Below are 7,822 nucleotides of genomic sequence, written 5' to 3' on the forward strand. Positions count from 1 at the left end.
TGCTTGAGCCTTCCTGCATTCATTTGCTTCATGACCCATGCCCTTGCATTTCACACATATACTTGGCTTCCAGTCATACTCCACTCTAATCTTCAATAGACTACCATTCTCATCTTTAAACTGTACACTAGCTGGGAACTTATTTCCCACTTTCAGTTCCACCATTATTCGTGCATAGCCTAGTCTGGTTTTAGCTTCAGTAGCTTGGTCAGTCTTTATATAAGGTCCTATCAGTTCAGCTACTCTTGGTAGGCATTTCCCCCAAAATTTCAGAGGAAGTCCATAGAGTCGTATCCATGCTGGCACCACCTTTATCTCCTCTTTTAGGAGATCTATATCACTCTTCCAGGATTTAACCACTAATGGCTTGTTGTTGAACATGTGGTACCCTGCTTTTAACACTTCTTCTTTCTGTTGCATAGATTTAAACCTCACTAAAAATATTCCATTAGGTGAGAACGAGATTTTGTCAATCCCATGCTTACTCCATATTCTATGAACAAATCCCTCCAAAACCTCCCATGGTGGATTTGCACCTAAAACAAAACAGACTACAGCCTGGTTCCAATATTCAACCTCCTCCTGAACATCTTCAGGAGTGAATTGCAGGATAGTTTCCAGGACTGCTTCGCTCTTTTTAGAGGACTCCTCTATACTCTGAGTATTCAAAGTATTAGTAGATGTCTTTTTACCTCGTGTGGTTATCCATTGAGCATTCTCTACTGGTTCCTCAGCATCATCAAAAGACAGGCCAGGTACTTTGTTAATTTCATGCATTGGTTTAGTACGTAGCACGTCTTCCTCCTCAGGTCCCTGTTTTCCTCCTCCATCTCGGCTCTTACTTGCTAGCTTTTTAGAACTTGTTCGTTTGGAACTAGCAGACTGCTTTTTCCTAGATTTTGTTGCTGAGTTTCGAGCCATTAGGAAGAGATCCAAGTCTTTATCAATGGCAGAAGGTTGTTTTGTTCGTTGTGTTTGAATCGCCTGTCATTCGCCTTCTCTTTCTTACTTTCCCTTTCTAAAAGTATTGATTTTTTTCTATTATGATTGACAACCTTGTTAACATGTTAAACTTGATAATGAGTGAGTAGTTTCCTTAACTAGGGTTAATGGGGATTGGGGGAAACCAACATGGGAATTGATTCATGCTTAATCTAACATGATTTCATAATCAATTTTCTTGCTTGTTGTGATTTCAACTTATGCACATGTTATGTTTGATGAAATACGAGCCTATGAATCCTTGCATTTTTTACCCATCACTTATCTTTTCAATGAGACTTATAAGACATAAACCAACTCGATTCTCATTAGACCATGCATATTGTTGGATAGGGAGGATTAAGTCGACTTGTATGTGTTGTACAATCTAATCGATTCGGCTCCGGGACCCAAACCTTCCTAGGTATTGTAAGATATACACTAACTCGATCCCATCACGACAATAATTGCTTGCATCTAGTTGAAAACATGTTTGTATGATCAAATCCCATGAATCCCCTATGAACCCATGACACCCTAGTGCTTTTAATCAATTGTTTACACCTCTTTTTAATCATCTTGCTTGTTTACTTTTATTGTTATTTAGTTTAGTGATCTTCTTATCTCAACCCAAATTGTGACACCCTTAGACACCACTACTTGCAATCGAAAATCCTACATCAATACCCGTCCCTTGGGATCCGACCTTTACTTACCTCTTTACCAATAGTAGAGTTGTTTGTGAAGATTATAAATATTGTTTTGGTCTAGGTACTCCTAACGACAAGTAACCAAAATCTAAGCTAAGAAAGCGACCGACCAAAAATGGCGCCATTGCCGGGAACGGTGTTAACTTGATTTAATTTTCTTTGATTATTATTAGTTGTTTCTTTCTTTGCCTTGGGGAAGTAAAACTCCTCAAGGTTTGTCCTAATTGTTTTCAAGTTGTTCGATATTTTGCAAGATGGATATTATATATTGTTTTGTTGAGGACCACTTCAGTATACCTTTCTTCAAAGACCCCATGCAAGCGATGGAAGCCTTGGAAGCAATTATGGCCAAAAATATGCATTGGGAGTTGGAAGTAGATCTTCTTGAGGCCGCTCTAGCCAACAAAGAACTTACTCATGAGCAATCCGTATTAGTACATAACATCCTTGTGGAAGCATATCAACCCATGGAACAAGAGCAATAAATCATAGAAGACATCATACAAACCGAAGAGCAAGAAGGATTTATCATGGAGTTTGAGTATGATGAGATTAGTGAGCTTGAAGAACAAGTTGAATATGCCATGAGAATGGAGTGTCTAATGGAAATGGAGCAAGTTATTAATGAACCTTCAATGGAGGAAAGTGAGGTAAAAGTTCCAACTTTAAAACCCCTTCCCCCAAATTTGAAATATGCTTATCTTGATAAATCTAAGACCAAATCCGTGATTGTTAATGACAAACTTGATGAAAACCAATTGGGAAAATTGCTTGATGTGTTGAAACAACATGAAAAGGCTATAGGTTATAGTCTAGATGACCTTAAAGGGATAAGTCCCAACTTTTGTATGCATAGAATTCATCTAGAGGAAGACCATAGACCTACTATTCAATCTCAAAGGAGATTAACCCCCATATGCAAGAAGTTTTTAAAGGAGAGGTTATGAAATTACTTGATGCGGGAATCATATATCCCATATAGGATTCTTTGTGGGTTAGCCCCGTTCAAGTGGTACCTAAGAAAGGAGGTACATCGGTAGTGACAAATGAAAAGAATGAGCTAATACCCACACGGAAGATCACCGGTTGGCGTATGTGTATTGACTATCGAAAATTGAATTCCGCAACAAGAAAAGATCATTTCCCCCTGCCATTCATTGACCAAATGCTTGAGAGGCTAGCCTCCAACAAGTTCTTTTGCTACCTTGATGGGTATTCGGGATTCTTTCAAATCCCTATACACCCGGATGACCAACACAAGACCACCTTCACATGCCCTTATGGTAATTTTGCATATAGGAGAATGCCTTTTGGCTTGTGTAAAGCCCCCGCTACTTTCCAAAGATGCATGATGAGTGTCTTCTCCGACTACCTAGAGACCATAATGGAAGTTTTTATGGATGATTTTAGCGTTTATGGAAAAGACTTTGACTCATGCTTGCATAATCTTTCTCTTGTATTGCAAAAAAGTGAAGATGTTAGTCTCGTTTTGAATTGGGAAAAGTGTCACTTCATGGTCAATGAAGGAATTGTTTTAGGTCATTTAATCTCGAAAAAGGGCATCGATGTCGATAAAGCTAAGGTTGAGATGATAGAGAAACTCCCACCTCCCGTGAATGTTAGAGGGGTGAGAAGTTTTCTCGGTCACGCGTGTTTCTATCGCCGTTTTATAAAAGATTTCTCAAAAATCGCAAAACCCCTCACTCAACTCTTACTTAAATATGCCCAATTCCATTTCACTAATGAGTGTGTTGAAGCCTTTAATAGAATCAAGGAAGCACTAATCTCGGCACCGATCATTCAACCACCAAATTGGGAACTACCGTTCGAGATTATGTGTGATGCTAGTAACTACGCCATTGGAGCGGTTCTTGGCCAACGGGTAGGAAGGGCTTTACATGCTATCTACTATATAAGCAAGACTCTTGATTCTTCCCAAGTGAACTATGATACTACCGAGAAAGAGCTCCTTGCCATTGTCTATGCTTTGGACAAATTCCGTTCCTATTTACTCGGATCCAAGGTGATTGTGTTTTCGGATCAGCGTGCTCTTCGACATCTCTTGATAAAGAAAGAGGCAAAACCAAGGTTGTTGAGATGAATTTTGCTTCTTCAAGAATTCGACTTGGAAATAAGAGATAAGAAAGGGGCCGAGAATGTAGTGGCGGATCACTTGTCAAGAATCCGGTTTCATGATGAAGAAGGAGAAACACCGATCAATGACTCTTTCCCCGATGATATCTTAATGGCTATTCAAACATAACATGAGAGACATATCACCCCATGGTTTGCCGATTATGCCAACTATATTGTTGGAAGAGTACTCCCTCCAAACTTAAACTACAACCAAAGGAAGAGGTTCTTATTCGAAGTAAAGAGGTACTTTTGGGATGACCCAAATCTTTACAAGGAGTGTAGTGATGGGCTCTACCGAAGGTGCATCCCTCAATTGGAAATTCAAGGAGTTCTGGAAGGATGTCACTCATCCTCTTATGGTGGACACCATAGAGCAAGGAGAACCATTGCAAAAATTCTTCAACCGGGCTTCTTTTGGCCTACGATGTTCCAAGATGCTAGGGAGTTCATCCTTCATTGTGATGCTTGTCAAAGGACGGGGAATATCTCTTGGAGGAATGAAATGCCACAAATGGGCATACAAGAGGTGGAGATCTTCGACGTTTGGGGGATCGACTACCAAGGGCCGTTTGTGACATCCAAAGGGAACAAATATATCCTTGTGGCCGTAGACTACGTCTCAAAATGGGTGGAGGCAATTGCCACCCCAACCGATGATGCAAAAACGGTCACTAAGCTCTTCAAGAAAATAATCTTCCTAAGATTCGGGGTCCCTAGAGCAATCATAAGTGATGGAAGAATGCATTTTCATGAAAAGAAGCTCACATCCCTTTATGGTGTTCAACATAGAAACGGTTTAGGATACCATCCTCAAACAAGCGGTCAAGTTGAAGTTTCAAATAGAGAGATCAAGCAAATTCTTGAGAAAGTTGTCAACAAGACTCGTAAGGATTGGAGCATGAAGCTTGATGACACTCTTTGGGCTTATAGGACGGCCTATAAGACTCCCATAGGAGCTTCCCCTTACAAACTTGTCTATGGGAAGGCATGCCACTTGCCAATTGAGTTAGAGTACAAAGCTTTTTGGGCAATCAAAGCTCTCAACCTTGATCTTAAATTAAGTGGTCAAAAGAGGATGATACAAATTCAAGAGTTGGAAGAATTCCGACTACAATCTTATGAGAATGCCAAGATCTACAAGGAAAGGACAAAGTTGCTTCATGACAAGAGAATTAAGAAAAAAGCCTTGCACAAAGGAGATAAAGTCCTTCTATTCAGTTCCCGATATCAACTCTTTCCCGGGAAGTTGAACTCTAGATGGATGGGTCCTTATGTGATCACCGAGGTAGGGAAGTATGGAGACTTTGAGATCAAATCGGAAGATGGAATCAAATTCAAGGTGAATGGCCAAAGATTGAAGCCATATTATGAGGGAGCATTCATTGGAGAGGTCGAGGTCACCTACCTCGGGCCTCCTCATCCTTGAAGAGATCATCAAAAGGCGTTTGGTGGAGTTCTTCCTAAACCACCACTTGTAAATATACTAACCCTTTTTACTTGTACTTTTAACTTTATTGTATTTTTATCATAAACATGATTCTCGCCATGAGAGTAAGTGAGAGAGGGTCACTAATCATTTTGATGAATGAAGGAACTAGTTTTCAAGTGTGGAGAAACATTTCTATCAAAGTGAAGGAAAAGCAGGAGAAATCCGAGCGTCCCGTGAGGAAGACGCCCGTCCAAGCAAGGAATCCGAGCGTTCGACTGGGAATCCGCTCATCCTATAAGAGCTGACAAGCAGCTGTTTTGTTCTGATCCGAAATCCGAACGTCCACCATCGCAATACGCTCGTCTGGATCTGGATGCCCGTCGCTTCAGAAATCCGCTCGTCTCTTTAGCAACAATTTCTGGCATTCCTCGCTGGAAGGGAATCCGAGCGTCCTCAGTAGAATCTGCTCGTCCTACTATAGCAAGACGCTCGTCCCGACTACCCTACGCTCGTCCTGGCTACTTCAAAATCTGGGATTTTTCCCTGGAGATAAATCCGAGCGTCCCGATGTCGAATTCGCTCGTCTCCCTGCGCCTTATTTTCCATATTTTCGCGAATTAGATTCTCACCCACCACATAATTTGTGACACCTCATCCTTCCTTCTACTTATAATATAAAAACCCCCCCTCTTATGACTCCAAAGCACATCTCAAGCACTCATTCACCCCAAAAAAACAAACACCCCCAAATTCTAGGGTTTCAAAAAGATTCAAAAGCAAGATCTAATTTAAACAAATCAATTTCCAAATCTACAATCCAAGAATGGGACCAAGAGGATCTTTATTTAGGGAAAGAAGAAGACCAAGAGTGAGGGGAAGCTCATCTACTTCTCACCTCAACACTCTAAGAAGGGAACATGAGGAGATTGTAGATCTCACTAAGCTTGACGATTTTTCCAACATTGAGTTGAACGATGTTCAACGGCTTGTCTTTCACCGACTACTTGGTAAGAATATTCTTCCTACCAAATTTTTATGCCATAAAACATTAAGAAAGCTTGGAATATACTATCAAATGGAAGCCCTTTTTGAGTTGTTCGGTCTTTGTACCTTGTTTCACATGCATGAGCAAACCTACCGACCTCTTGTTCTTGAGTTCTTAAGTTTCTTAAAGATCACAACTTTGAACAAAACGATTTGCATAGAGTTTAAATTGGAAAATGTAACAAGGATGACGACTCTTGTTGAGTTTGCAAATGTGCTCGGTTTGGATGTTTTTCCTACCCGAACATCAAGACCAAAGAAGTATAGTGTAGCACCATTGTGGAGAGCCATGACCAGTCGAGACTTTTTGTATATAAAGGAATGTTTGGCAATTCACATCCAAAACCCTATTCTAAGGATCACTTACCGGTTCTTATCCTGAACTATTCTTGCACGCCGAGATCCGGCGACTGTGAATGAGTTTGATCTCGTATTCATGGAATCATATCTTGAGATCTAAGGAAGAAGTGGATATCATTTCAATGCACCACTTGTACTCCTTGAGAAATGGGCTAAGTTTCGAAATGGGGATGACGATGGGATGAAGCATATCATCAATGGAGGACTCATTACAAGACTCGCGAAACACTTTAATCCAAGGTTCAATGAGAACAATGAGTACACTTCCCTTCCGGGAAATACAAGGATCAATGAGGAGCTAATTCTTGTGCAACATCATTGGATAACCCACGAGACTTTTGAAAAGAGAATCAAATGGATAACAAAAGAGAGCAACCCTATCTACTTGGCAATGAACGGTTTACCGAGAATTTCACCAAGGAGGGGCCCTCTATACCCAATCCCGTCATACCTCATCCCCACGAACCCGAACCAAGCAAATCAAGCACCACCTCTAAACCAACAACAACAACAACACGAGCCACAACAAAAAAATGAAAAGATCAAGATACCTCCCTACCCTTTCAATATCAACCTTACAATCACCATAACCCCTTCATCCTTCCTCGAGATGATTTTGTGACGGGGATTCTCCAAGACATACATCTCTGTCAATATGAAGCCGCCGTGGATAGCTACTATGCTCAATACCCACAATTCCACCGTTTGGTTCAACAGGGGAATATTAGCGAGGAGGGAATGTTTCCCTCTTGGGCTCAAATGGACATTCTCTTCCCAAACTCGGCAAGGGCCAACGAAGGAGCAAATGGGCAAGAAGGCGAAGGGAGTGATAAGTCTTGTGGTGGAGATACGGTGGAGCTCAATAGTGAGGGAGATGAGTTCATGGACTTCAATGCGAGTGATGCATCCAAAGAAGCTTGGGATAGTGACTTAGAGGGGGATGATGGTGATCTCTAGAGATCACTTCATAGCTAGATGGAGCGGGCAAGAGGCACCCATCAAGGCTTAAGTGAAGTTTCCTTTATCCCCTCTCTTTAATTTTCATGAAAAGAATTTGATGCTTTGATAATTTGTTGTACCATATTTATTTTGTGTTTGAGGAGTCCTAGCAACATTGGAGGATTAACACCTTGGCATCATTAAGGTGTTCATTTTTATTGTT

The sequence above is a fragment of the Silene latifolia genome, chromosome 3, assembly GCF_048544455.1.
Source record: "Silene latifolia isolate original U9 population chromosome 3, ASM4854445v1, whole genome shotgun sequence".
Taxonomy (NCBI): Eukaryota; Viridiplantae; Streptophyta; class Magnoliopsida; order Caryophyllales; family Caryophyllaceae; genus Silene; species Silene latifolia.